Below are 14,390 nucleotides of genomic sequence, written 5' to 3' on the forward strand. Positions count from 1 at the left end.
CAACTAAAAGGCACCTCAGGTAAACAATGGAGATGGATGGATTGGATACTAGTATACAATTATGGACGGGCTGCCGAGTGCCGACACAGAGGTAGCCACAGCCGTGAACTACCGCACTGTACTGTGTCTGCTGCTAATATATAGACTGGTTGATAAAGAGATAGTATACTCGTAACTAGTATGTATGTATAAAGAAAGAAAAAAAAACCACGGTTAGGTGGTATATACAATTATGGACGGGCTGCCGAGTGCCGACACAGAGGTAGCCACAGCCGTGAACTACCGCACTGTACTGTGTCTGCTGCTAATATAGACTGGTTGATAAAGAGATAGTATACTACTAATATTATATATACTGGTGGTCAGGTCACTGGTCACTAGTCACACTGGCAGTGGCACTCCTGCAGCAAAAGTGTGCACTGTTTAATTTTAATATAATATTATGTACTCCTGGCTCCTGCTATAACCTATAACTGGCACTGCAGTAGTGCTCCCCAGTCTCCCCCACAATTATAAGCTGTGTGAGCTGAGCAGTCAGACAGATATATATAATATTATATATAGATAATAGATGATGCAGCACACTGGCCTGAGCCTGAGCAGTGCACACAGATATGGTATGTGACTGAGTCACTGTGTGCTGTGTATCGCTTTTTTCAGGCAGAGAACGGATTATAAAGTAAACTGCACTGTCCTCACTAGTAAACTCTCTCCACTCAGTCTCTACACTTCTACAGTAACAGTACTCCTCCTAGTCAGCTCCAGTAAATCTCTCTCAGTCTCTTATAATCTAAATGGAGAGGACGCCAGCCACGTCCTCTCCCTATCAATCTCAATGCACGTGTGAAAATGGCGGCGACGCGCGGCTCCTTATATAGAATCCGAGTCTCGCGATAGAATCCGAGCCTCGCGAGAATCCGACAGCGTCATGATGACGTTCGGGCGCGCTCGGGTTAACCGAGCAAGGCGGGAAGATCCGAGTCGCTCGGACCCGTGAAAAAAAACATGAAGTTCTGGCGGGTTCGGATTCAGAGAAACCGAACCCGCTCATCTCTAGTTTGAACCCGACCAAGTAGCTGCCCGGCAAAGCTGTAATGCCGAGACGCCTCGGGCCGCCGTCCAAGAAGAGCCCACCTTCCTAGTGGAATGGGCCTTTACCGAATCAGGTAACGGCAATCCAGCCGTAGAATGAGCCTGCTGAATCGTGTTACAGATCCAGCGAGCAATAGTCTGCTTAGAAGCAGGAGCACCAACCTTGTTGGCCGCATATAGGACAAACAGGGCCTCTGTTTTCCTAACTCGAGCCGTCCTGGCTACATAAATTTTTAAGGCCCTGACTACATCAAGGGATTTGGAATCCTCCAAGTCACCCGTAGCCACAGGAACCACAATAGGTTGGTTCATGTGAAACGACGAAACCACCTTAGGTAGAAATTGAGGACGAGTTCTCTACTTCGCTCGATCCACATGGAAAATCAGATAGGGGCTCTTGTGAGACAAGGCCAATTCGGACACCCGCCTCGCAGATGCCAAGGCCAACAACATGACCACTTTCCAAGTGAGAAATTTTAATTCAACCGTTTGAAGAGGTTCAAACCAATGTGACTTAAGGAACTGTAACACCACGTTAAGGTCCAACAGTGCCACTGGGGGCACAAAAGGAGGTTGGATGTGCAGCACTCCCTTGACAAAAGTCTGGACTTCTGGGAGAGAAGCCAATTCCTTCTGAAAGAATATAGATAAGGCCGAAATCTGCACCTTAATGGAGCCTAACTTTAGGCCCATATCCACTCCTGTCTGAAGAAAGTGGAGAAAACGACCCAGCTGAAAATCTTCCGTCGGAACATTCTTGGCTTCACACCAAGACACATATTTCCTCCAGATACGGTGATAATGCCTCGCCGTTACCTCCTTCCTAGCTTTGATCAGAGTAGGGATGACTTCCCCTGGAATACCTTTCCTAGCTAGGATTTGTTGTTCAACCGCCATGCCGTCAAACGTAACCGCGGTAAGTCTTGGAACACACCGGGCCCCTGTTGCAACAGGTCCTCCCTGAGAGGAAGAGGCCATGAATCTTCTGCAATAATTTCCTGAAGATCTGAATACCAGGCCCTTCGAGGCCAATCTGGAACAATAACTATTGTCTGCACTCTTGTTCGTCTTATGATTCTTCATATTTTTGAGATGAGCGGAAGAGGAGGGAACACATATACCGACTGAAAAACCCATGGTGTCACCAGGGCGTCCACCGCTACTGCCTGAGGATCCCTCGACCTGGAACAATACATCCGAAGTTTCTTGTTGAGGCGTGACGCCATCATGTCTATTTGGGGAAGTCCCCAACGACTTGTTATCTTTGCGAAAACTTCTTGATGAAGACCCCACTCTCCTGGATGGAGATCGTGTCTGCTGAGAAAGTCTGCTTCCCAGTTGTCCACTCCCAGAATGAAGACTGCTGACAAGAGCGCTTACGTGATTTTCCGCTCAGCGAAGAATCCTGGTGGCTTCCGCCATTGCCACTCTGCTCCTTGTCCTGCCCTGGCGGTTTACATGCGCCACGGCTGCGACATTGTCTGACTGAATCAGAACGGGTAGGTCGCGAAGAAGATTCTCAGCTTGTCGTAGGCCGTTGTAAATGGCCCTTAATTCCAGCACGTTGATGTGTAGACAAGCCTCCTGGCTTGACCACAATCCCTGAAAATTTCTTCCTTGTGTGACTGCTCCCCATCCTCGGAGGCTCGCGTCCGTGGTCACTAGAACCCAGTCTTGAATGCCGAACCTGCGACCCTCTAGGAGGTGAGCACTCTGAAGCCACCACAGGAAAGAGAAAAACCCTCTTCATTTCCGCGTCCAGAATCATACCCAAAAATGATAGCCAAGTTGTCGGTAACAACTGAGACTTTGGTAGATTCAGGATCCAGCCGTGTTGCTGCAGCACTCTCAGGGAGAGCGACACGCTTTTCAGTAATTGATCTCTCGATCTCGCTTTTATCAGGAGATCGTCCAAGTATGGGATAACTGTGACTCCATGCCTGTGCAGGAGCACCATCATTTCCGCCATTACCTTGGTGAAAATCCTCGGGGCCGCGGAAAGCCCAAACGGCAACGTCTGAAACTGGTAATGACAATCCTGTACAGCGAATCGCAGGTACGCCTGATGAGGGGGATAAATGGGGACATGAAGGTATGCATCCTTTATGTCTAGTGATACCATAAAATCCCCCCCTTCCAGGCTGGAGATCACTGCACGGAGAGATTCCATCTTGAATATGAACCTTTTTAAATACAGGTTCAGGGATTTTAGATTCGGAATGGGTCTGACCGAGCCATCCGGCTTCGGGACCACAAACAGGGTTGAATAGTACCCTTTTCCCTGTTGCATTAGGGGAACTTTGATAATCACTTGCTGTTGACACAGCTTTTGAATGGCAGCTGAAACTATTTCCCTCTCTGGGGGAGAAGCTGGCAAAGCCGATTTTAAAAATCGGCGAGGAGGCACTTCTTTGAACTCCAGCTTGTAGCCTTGGGATACAATTTTGATCGCCCAAGGATCCAAATCCGACTGAACCCAGACCTGGCTGAAGAGTCGAAGACGTGCCCCCACCGGTGCGGTCTCCCTCAGCGGAGCCCCAGCGTCATGCGGTGGATTTTGTAGAGGTCGGGGAGGACTTTTGTTCCTGGGAACTAGCCGTAGCAGGCGTTCTTTTCCCTCTACCTTTACCTCTGGCGATGAAGGAAGAGCCCCGACCCTTTCTGAACTTATGCGACCGAAAGGACTGCATCTGATATTGAGGTGTTTTCTTTTGCTGTGGCGGAACATAAGGCAAAAAAGAAGATTACCCGCGGTAGCCGTGGAAACCAGGTCCGCGAGGCCCTCCCCAAATAAAACCTCACCTTTGTAAGGTAAAGTTTCCATATGTCTTTTTGAATCGGCATCACCCGTCCATTGGCGGGTCCACAGGGACCGTCTATCAGAAATTGCCATGGCATTGGCTCTTGAACCCAACAGCCCTCGCAGCCTCTCTCATATATAACGCTGCGTCTTTAATGTGACCCAAGGTCAATAAAATGCTATCCTTATCTAGGGTGTCAATGTAAGATGACAAGTTATCTGCCCATGCAGCAATTGCGCTACCCACCCATGCCGACGCTACTGCCGGTCTGACCAAGGCACCCGTATGCGTATAAATTGATTTTAAGGTAGTTTCCTGTCTGCGATCAGCAGGATCCTTGAGGGCTGCCGTGTCTGGAGAAGGTAGCGCCACCTTTTTGGACAAGCGCGTTAAAGCTTTGTCCACCGTGGGTGAGGATTCCCATCGTAACCTGTTCTGTGCGGGGAAAGGATACGCCATAATAATTCTCTTGGGAATCTGCAGTTTCTTGTCTGGAGTTTCCCAAGCTTTTTCAAATAAGGCGTTCAGCTCATGAGATGGGGGAAACGTTACCTCAGGTTTCTTTTCCTTAAACATGCAGACTCTTGTGTCAGGGACAGGGGGGTCCTCTGTGATATGCAAAACATCTTTTATTGCAATAATCATATAATGAATGCTCTTGGCCACCCTTGGGTGCAACCTCCCATCATCATAGTCGACAATGGAGTCAGAATCCGTGTCGGTATCAGTGTCTGCTATCACAGTCAAAGCCATGGATTGACTCCCAGCTTTTTCCCTGGACTCTGCTTTGTCCAATCTTTTATGTAATAAAGTCACATTTGCATTTAAAACATTCCACATATCCACCCAATCAGGTGTCAGCGGTGCCGACGGAGACACCACAATCATCTACTCTGCCTCTTCCCTAGACGAGCCTTCCGCTTCAGACATGCCGACACACAAGTACTGACACCCCCACACACACTGGGATATACAAAATATGGGGACAGCCCCCCAATAAGGCCCCTTGGAGAGACAGAGAGAGTAAGCCAGCACACACCCAGCGCCACTGGAACAAAGTCCCAGTCTGTACAGCGCTTTTATAGATACATAATACACTTACTGCGCCAATTGAATGTGCCCCCCCCCCCCTCGTTTTTGCCCTCTGTACTTGTGTTCAGCAGGGGAGAGTCCGGGGAGCAGCTTCTTTGCAGCTTGCTGTGGAGAAAATGGCGCTGGTTAGTGCCGGAGGATCAAGCTCCGCCCCCTCAACGGCGGGCTTCGGTCCCGCTCAAATTCTTTATACTGGCGGGGGTTTTGTAATATACTGCCTCCGCAGTATCTATTATGCTGGCCAGTGTCTGTCACTGACCTAGGTTGGGGGTGTTGTGAACTCGGGGGTTCTCCCGATGGTAGGGGAGAGGAACCACAGTTGGGTCGGAACAGGGATGGCTTGATATAGGTCTTCCTCATACAGGACTCGGACAGTAAAGCTTGGTGAAAATATTAAAGGGCTTTATTGCAGGAAGGGAGCAACACAATGTCACATAACAGAGAAGGAGCGTATGGAGAAATGTCCAGGAAGTACTTGTGAGTGATGGTAAAAGATACTGGTGACTGAAGAACTTGAGAGCGGTGGTTAAAGACACTGATGATTTGAAGAACTTGAGAGCGATGGTTAGACACTGATGATTTGAAGAACTTGAGAGCGGTGGTTAAAGACACTAATGATTTGAAGAACTTGAGAGCGGTGGTTAAAGACACTGATGATTGGAAGAACTTGAGAGCGGTGGTTAAAGACACTGATGATTGGAAGAACTTGAGAGCGATGGTTAAAGACACTGAGGATTTGTATAACTGGAGAGCGAGGGTTAAAGACACTGAGGACTTGTATAACTTGAGAGAGAGGGTTAAAGACACAGAGGACTTGTATAACTTGAGAGCGACGTTTAACCTGCAGCCCATGCTGACTCCAAGAAGCACTGGTGACTGGAGCGCAGTGGAACCCAGCAGCGGCTGGGAACGCTGGAAGCTGTGCAACGACTGACACCTGGAAATGCCGGAGACACTGGGGTATGCTGCAGAGAGATCCGCCGAGAACAGAAGCACTGGCATCCACTTCAGGGGAAAAGACGATACTCAGGCGCCGAGGCTCTGCCCGGCGTCTGCCTTTGAATCTCCCGCCTCCGCTGGATTGGCGGAACAGTCCGATGACGTCACCTGCTCCCCGCCCACGTGATGCCGGGTGTCATGGCGGCGCCCCTGCCCCGGGGAACCGCCGGGAGCCGCGCCAGCCAGACGCCGGAGCCCGTGGACCACCGAAGGCCGCAACACAGACCAGCAGGCACGCAGGGGTAAGCGCGGTGAACGCCGCCTATGGCGTGTGACAGTGTCCCTTGGGGTTATTATTGCTGCCCAGGGCGCCTCCCCAGCGCCCTGCACCCTTACAGTGCCTTATGTGTGTGTGAGTGTGGGAGCAATGGCGCGCAGCGTGACCGCTGCGCGGTACCTCAGTGAAGATCTGAAGTCTTCTGCAGCCTGTGAAGTCTTCTTTCTTCTTATACTCACCCGGCTTCTATCTTCCGGCTCTGTGAGGAGGACGGCGGCGCGGCTCCGGGACGAACAGCAAGGATGACACCTGTGTTCCGACCCTCTGGAGCTAATGGTGTCCAGTAGCCTAAGAAGCAGAGCCTATCATTTAAGTAGGTCTGCTTCTCTCCCCTCAGTCCCACGAGCAGGGAGCCTGTTGCCAGCAGTGATCCATGAAAATAAAAAACCTAACAAATGTCTTTTCAGAGAAACTCAGTAGAGCTCCCCTGCAGTGCATCCAGTCTCCTCTGGGCACAGGATCTAACTGAGGTCTGGAGGAGGGGCATAGAGGAGGAGCCAGTGCACACCCATTCTAAAGTCTTAAGAGTGCCCATGTCTCCTGCGGAGCCCCTCTATACCCTATGGTCCTTACGGAGTCCCCAGCATCCTCTAGGACATAAGAGAAATTGAGGGATTTGAGGTTCAGGATCTGTCTGACTGAGCCGTCTGGCTTCGGGACCACGAACAGGCTCGAATAGAAGCATTCTCCCTGTTGCGACAAAGGAACCCTGACAATGACTTGATTTTTTTTTTTTTTAACATCAATAATTTTTATTCAGATTTTTTGTTATGCAAAACAGGGATACAGAAAGAAGAAAAGAGGAGGGGGGGGGGGGGGGGGAAGGGGGAGAAGTAAATACATAGGAGAGACAATTTGTATACTTATACATACATTTCAAAATCGATCAAACATGTGTATCAGAAGGAGTACAATGGATGTAATGTAGTGAGGGGTACATAATTAAAGAAAAAGAAACTCCATCTAGGGGAAGGGTGTGAGAGTGAATGTCCGGGGAGGAGGATCGCCGTACTAAGTTGGCTCCCTCACCCTCCAAGGTAAAAAGCAACCAAGGCTTCCAGCGCACTAGAGGGGACTTGGCAGAAAGGGAGCAAGGCATATACTCTGTCTCCATCAAGAATTGCTTCTGAATTTTATGTATGACTTTCATTAAGGGGGAGGGGGTATGGATTGTTTCCAATTCTGAGCTAAGGCCGCACAGGCTGCAAGGCAAATATGACCTAAACATATTGTAAATTAGCACCTACGGTGCGCGGGTAGACATTTAGTAAAGCAATGAGGGGGGTGGGGGACAGAGTGAGTCCAAGTACTTTATTAATCAGCCCAAACACCTCGACCCAGTACAACTTAATAGAGGGGCAGGTCCAAAAAATATGTAAAAGATGGCCCACCTCACCGCAGAGACGCCAGCAAAACTTCAAGCATGCAGGCCAAATCGCGTGCAACCTATCGGGTGTGAGATATAATCTATGCAATAACTTGACGTGCATCTCGGAATGATTTAGGCATTTAGACATAGTAAAGGATGACATAAAAATGTGTTGCCGTTCGGTAAGGGTACAGCCAATATCCACCTCCCACCTGATTTGGGCTCTAGTTTTAGGAACGGGAACTAATGCTAGTAGTGTCTTGTACCAAAAGGAGATCTCACCTGCAGAAGCATCCTTAGAAAGACGACCCAGGACCTGAGACATAGTAGGGTGCAATGGGGAGGGGGTTAGGTGGAGGCTGTTCCACCAATGTTGTATTTGATAGTATCTGAGCCTCTCAGATTCAGGTAAAGCAAAGCGTTCTTGGATGGTAGAGAAGGAGCTAAGCATGGGCCCGTTGAACAGGTCTCCCAGTAGACCGATCCCCCTAGTACGCCAACCTGTCAAATTAAGATTAGGGATTAGGGCGGTTACTGTGCGAAGGGAAATTCGAGGCAAGGTATGAAAGGGAGAAGATGAGCCGATGGTCAGTTTATCCCAGACCTGTAGAGTGGCTCGGGTTGAAGGGAGAAGGCGTAGATCCGAAGGTCGCATAGATTTAGGTAGCCAAAAAAGATCCCTCAAGGGGAACCTGGGGCAGGTTAGTCCCTCCAAACACGTCCACTCCGAATGGGCATCGCTAGTAAGAGCTTTAATCTGAGCCCAGAGGCAAGCTTCTTGGTATAGAGAAAGGTTAGGCATGTCGAGGCCACCAACTCTCCTAGGTAATGACATCCTGGCGCGGGACAATTTAGGCGGTCGCAAAGACCAGACATATTTTGTGAGGATAGTAGTAGCCTTATCTAAATATTTCTTGGGGAAGACAAAGGGGATTGTGCGAAACAGAAACATTAATTTGGGAAGCAACAACATTTTAAAGGCGGCCAGGCGTCCCAGCCATGATATCTCATAATTGAGCCATGATTTGGTGGACAATTGTAGCGCAGTCAGTAAAGGGGGGAGGTTAACGTCAAATACAGAAGAGGAGGATGGGGGGATATGGATACCCAAATACTTTAACGAGGTTGCTTGCCAATTGTAGGGGTATTTAGTACGCAAAGGGGCCATGAAATGAGTGAGATTAATAGGCAGGGCGTCAGTTTTAGTTGTGTTTAATTTGTAGTAGGACGCTGCAGAGTACCTATCTAAAATATTGTGTAAATGAGGGAGTGAGGTGCAGGGGTCGATTACAAATAAAAGATCATCATCTGCAAATAAACATAGTTTATGGGGGACGGTGCCGAGTTGGAGTCCTGGAAACTGTGGGTCCGCCCGAATCTTAGCTGCCAAAGGTTCAATCGCCAGGACAAAAATGAGAGGGGAGAGGGGGCAGCCCTGATGCGTGCCATTGTAAATTGGGAAGGGGGAAGACAGAAAACCATTACTAAAGACCCGGGCCGAGGGCGAGCTATACAAGGCTAGTATGGATGACAGGATACGGTCGTGGAAGCCAAATTTCAATAATACTTCCCATATGTAGGTCCAGTTTATGCGGTCGAAAGCCTTCTCCGCATCTAAGGATAACAGGAGGAGGCCCTGTTCACGGGCTATGGAGTCTAAGAGGTTAAATACCCTACGAGTATTATCAGACGCTTGTCGACCAGGGATAAATCCGACCTGATCGGGGTGTATCAAGGAGGGAAGGAGGGCGTTCAGTCGGTAAGCTATTAATTTAGCATATATTTTATTGTCTCCGTTTAATAGCGTGATGGGGCGGTAGTTCTGGCAAGAAGTCAAGTTCTTACCTGGTTTAGGGATCGTGACAATGTGAGCCTCCAGCATCTCCGTTGGGAGAGTGCCCTGAGAAGTGATTTCATTATAAACTGTTACCAGGGATGGAGCCAGGAGGTCCTGGAGTGAAACATAAAAATCATTTATTAAGCCATCTGGGCCTGGCGCTTTATCTTTAGGGAGGGATTTAATCGCCCTTAACGTGTCCGTGGTGGACCAGGGGGCATTCAGCACTTTTAATTGGTCATCGGTAATGGAAGGAAGTTTCAAATCAGCGAGGAAGGAGTTGATAGAGGGGAGAGTGGGCTGAGGGGTAGAAGGATCAGTCGAGAGATTATAAAGTTGGGAATAGAAGTCAGCAAACTGATTTGATATCTCCAAAGGGTTAGATATTTTGGCGCCTGTTGGAGACATAATAAGCTTAATTCTATTCCTAGCTTGTTGCGCTCTAAGCTTACGAGCAAGCAATTTTCCCGGTCTATTCCCCGCCAGGTAAAATTTCTGACGCATCCTGTTTAATGAGGCCTGGGTGCGCACCATAAGCAATGTCTGAAGCTGGGACCTAATATCAGCTAACTCTTTCTGGAGGGATCTCGAGGGTCGAGCTTGGTTTTTCTCCTCCAGTTCCTTTAATTTACGCTCCAAATCATTCAAGCGTTGTTGATGTAGTTTCTTAAGGTGGGCTCCTGCCTGTATCGCCGCCCCTCTAGCAACGGCTTTCAGCGCGCACCAGAAGTTCAGAGTGGACGTGTCCGAAGGAGAATTAAATTCCAAGTAGGACATGATGCTGTCTACTATCATTTTTTTAGATACGGGGTTGGCCAGTAAGTAAGGGGAGAGTCTCCAAGGTCGGGGCATGCTGACTATTAAGATCTCATTTAAGAAACAGTGGGGCGTGATCTGACCAGGTTATTGGAAGGATATCCGCGGATCTAGTAAATTGGAGGGTCCATTTATCAGAAAACAAAAAATCAATGCGGGAATAGGAGTTGAGAACGGGAGAATAGTATGTGTACTCACGGCCCGTAGGGTTTTGCACTCGCCAAATATCGTAGAGGTCAAATTCAGCCAGGAGATTGCGGAAGGCTAAGCATGGGGCGTTAGAGGAGGCTAATGGGGAAGGGGAGGGCCTGGGAGACCTGTCCAACCTAGGGTCAAGGACCAGATTGAAGTCCCCCATGAGAAGGAGCGAGCCTGTATGGTTCCTTTGGATAACTAAACATAGTTTACGTAAAAAGGCCACTTGGTTTGAGTTAGGGGCATAAGCTGAAACCAAGGTAACCGGTGTGTCATTTAAAAGGCCACTCAAGATAAGATAGCGGCCATTTTTATCGGCAACCTGGTAGTGTAAAGTGAAGGAGACAGAGTTTTTAAACAATATAGCTACACCATTCCTCTTAAAAGGGCCGTTTGCAAAGTAACCGATAGGGAACCTGTGGTCTTTAAATGTAGGGGGGCGCTAAGGACGAAAAGTGCGTCTCCTGCAGCGCAATAACATCTGCCTTGTGCCTAGCAAAATAGTCCAATGCTAACCTTCGCTTATTACGGGAGTTTAACCCCTTAATGTTCATGGACAGAACCTGGAGCATCGAGACGGTCTAAAGCACGCCATGAGTGGTGAGATATTTCGGTATACATATAAGAAGTGGTTGTGTCTCATACAGTTAGTTAGAGTGTTGCGAGAGGGGGGGGGAGGGAATAACGGGGGAAGAAAGGGTAAGAACAAACCAAAACGACCCAGTGCATCGGGTCGGTATAACTACTGCAAGGAAAGCAAAAAAATGCAGTAGTACATTAACGGGGGGGAACATGTGGCCTAACGCCACCACCACCACCTATGAACCTAGATGAGGAGAAAAAAAAAAAAAAAAGAGAGACATGTACAGATACAAATATGCCTACCAACCATGTAAAGACAACAGAGAACATATACGCATGAACTAATGAACTAAACCATGAGCACGGAGCCGGGACTCCAGCAGTACAACTACTAACAGGGTGACTCACGTGACCGCGTCAAGACGAATAGCTAAGACCCATCCGTTAGAACGGTACAGCGTAAAAAAGTAACAATCAGAGTTCCATTCTTTCAACTCTCTAATTGACCTCATGTGTATTTTTAGAATAAACACACATTTATTTATTATGGTGTTTTATCTTTGCACTGTTGCCGTTTATTGATTGTTACTTTTTATGTTTAAGTTATTTAGGATTTATGGACATTGGAATATCAACTGTACTGTTTGTATGACGTCACCAGAAGTGACGTTACGCATCATCTGAAGCAGAATCCCAACTGTGTCTAATTATTAAATGGACCATTGGATACAGGGGTATACACAGCAGCCCTGATGGATAATGTGCAGCGGGTGTGTAACTTGAATGGAGTGACCTGAGGTGACGCGCTATACGGCGCCGATATATGTGGAGTCCGGGACACTGATCTTCATAACAATAGGACCGGAAGTGACGTCGCGCCGTAAGGGCGGACGAACAGGTAACCGCGGTAACGAGCCCGTCTGCACGAACCAGCCTCTGGCCAGGGATTGGAGTTACTATAGCAACACAGATGCCTCCAGCAGGAGTCATGGGACTTGTAGTGTGAAATTATGTATAGGATCCAGCTGGGCGTCCTGGACTTTCATCGGCACTTTCAGTATTCAAATAGCAGCACGATTGGAAGGGGCAGTATTCAGACTCCAAACCTTGACAAAGACCCCAGCTAGGGGTGGAAACGCGTAGGTTATTTTCCCGACAAGCCGGGGGACGGACTGAAGGACCAGTATCCAGTAAGAGCTATTGCCTGCATGGTGGTAATATCCGGAAATCCCTAATACCATCTTTCATGCGCTTTCAGAACTGTTTAGCCGCAGTTCTGAAGTATCTGGTAATTAGCCTGTCTTCCTATTGCTTAAAAGGGACTCGTGCAATATCTGATCATTCATTTTATTCTGTATTTTACTGTTGTGTGTGTTATATGTTTTACTATTAAAAATTGTATTTCACTATATGCACCTTTTATCTCTATCTATGTGAAACTCACTTGCAAGTGACGGAGTCTTGCGGGAAACGAGTACCGGCAGAAATTAAGAAGCGCTAGTTAAGTCTCAGTTTCCATTACTTTTTTCTTGTTGCACGTTTTATTGGTGAGGGGTGAAGGAAACCTCTAGGATTCTTTGAGACACTACCAGCTGCTTCATTGCGCACAAATTATTCCTATATTCTTGTTCAGTGTCGTATTGACTTTTCAAAAAGAGCGTTCAGTTCATGAGAGGGAGGAGACGTTACCTGAGGTTCTTTCCTTTAAACATACAGACCCTTGTATCAGGAACAACAGGGTCCTCCGTGATATGTAACACGTATTTTATCGCCACAATCATGTACTGAATGCTTTTAGCCAGTTTTGGATTTAATCTGGCATCACTATAGTCGACACTGGAGTCAGAATCCGTGTCGGTATCGTATCTGCTAACTGGGTAAATGAACGCTTTTGTGACCCCGAGGGGGTCTGAACTTGTGACAAAACATCCTCCACGGATTTTTTCCATGCCTGACTCTGAGACTCAGATTTATCTAATCTCTTATTTAACAAAGCCACATTCGCATTCAAAGCACTCAAAACATTTACCCAATCAGGAGTCGGCGGTGCCGACAGGGTCCCTACCACAGCCGTTTCTTTCCCTAATCCAGTCTCCTCCTGGGAAGAGCACTCAGCCTCAGACATGCCGACACACGTGTACCGACACCCACAAACACACTGGGCATATAGGGGACAGACCCACAGTAAAGCCTGTCAGAGAAACACAGAGGGAATTTGCCAGTTCACAACCCAGCGCTTATCCCGGTTCTGAAATCCCTTATATAAAGCCTCAGACCCGTTAGCGCTTTTATAATTACATATACAGCACCAAAATAACTGTGCCCCCCCAGTTTTGCACCCTGTTACTTGTACAGCAGTGTAGAGGAAGGACCAGCGTCTCTGCAGCTCTGTGAAGAGAAAATAAGATTTTAAACCTACCGCTAAATCTTTTTCTCCTAGTCCGTAGAGGATGCTGGGGACTCTGTAAGGACCATGTGGTATAGACGGGCTCCGAAGGAGACATGGGCACTCTAAAGACTTTAGAATGGGTGTGCACTGGCTCCTCCCTCTATGCCCCTCCTCCAGACCTCAGTTATGAGAACTGTGTCCAGAGGAGACGGACAGTACGAGGAAAGGATTTTTTGTTAACCCAAGGGCAAGATACATACCAGCCCACACCATCCACACCGTACAACTTGGAACATACGAACCAGTTAACAGTATGACACAAAACAGCATCAGCCAGAGACCGATCAAAACTGTAACATAACCCTTATGTAAGCAATACTATATACAAGTCTTGCAGAACTTCGTCCGCACTGGGACGGGCGCCCAGCATCCTCTACGGACTAGGAGAAAAAGATTTACCGGTAGGTTTAAAATCTTATTTTCTCTTACGCCCTAGAGGATGCTGGGTACTCCGTAAGGACCATGGGGATTATACCAAAGCTCCAGACCGGGCGGGAGAGTGCGGATGACTCTGCAGCACCGATTGAGCAAACATGAGTCCTCCTCAGCCAAGGTATCAAACTTGTAGAATTTAGCAAAAGTATTTGACACCGACCAAGTCGCCGCTCGGCAAAGCTGCAATGCCGAGACGCCTCGGGCAGCCGCCCAAGAAGAGCCCACCTTCCTAGTGGAATGGGCCTTTACCGAATTTGGTATCGGCAATCCAGCCGTAGAATGAGCCTGCTGAATCGTATTACAGATCCAGCGAGCAATAGTCTGTTTAGAAGCAGGAGCGCCAACCTTGTTGGCTGCATACAGGACAAACAGTGCCTCTATTTTCCTAACCCGAGCCTTCCTGGTTACATAAATTTTTAAGGCCCTGACTACATCAAGGGACTTGG

The 14,390-nt window shown here is 48.1% G+C and overlaps 1 long non-coding RNA gene across 1 annotated transcript in view; it reads left to right on the plus strand.

Moving 5' to 3' along the window:
* LOC134929022 (uncharacterized) overlaps nucleotides 1-12,426 on the plus strand; it is a 104,742-nt gene extending 92,316 nt beyond the window's left edge. Inside the window, exon 3 of the long non-coding RNA XR_010178218.1 lies at nucleotides 11,664-12,426. This is a non-coding gene — a long non-coding RNA (uncharacterized LOC134929022). The remainder of the gene's footprint in view (nucleotides 1-11,663) is intronic.
* The last annotated feature ends 1,964 nt before the right edge of the window (nucleotides 12,427-14,390 follow it).

This window comes from Pseudophryne corroboree, chromosome 5, assembly GCF_028390025.1.
Source record: "Pseudophryne corroboree isolate aPseCor3 chromosome 5, aPseCor3.hap2, whole genome shotgun sequence".
Taxonomy (NCBI): Eukaryota; Metazoa; Chordata; class Amphibia; order Anura; family Myobatrachidae; genus Pseudophryne; species Pseudophryne corroboree.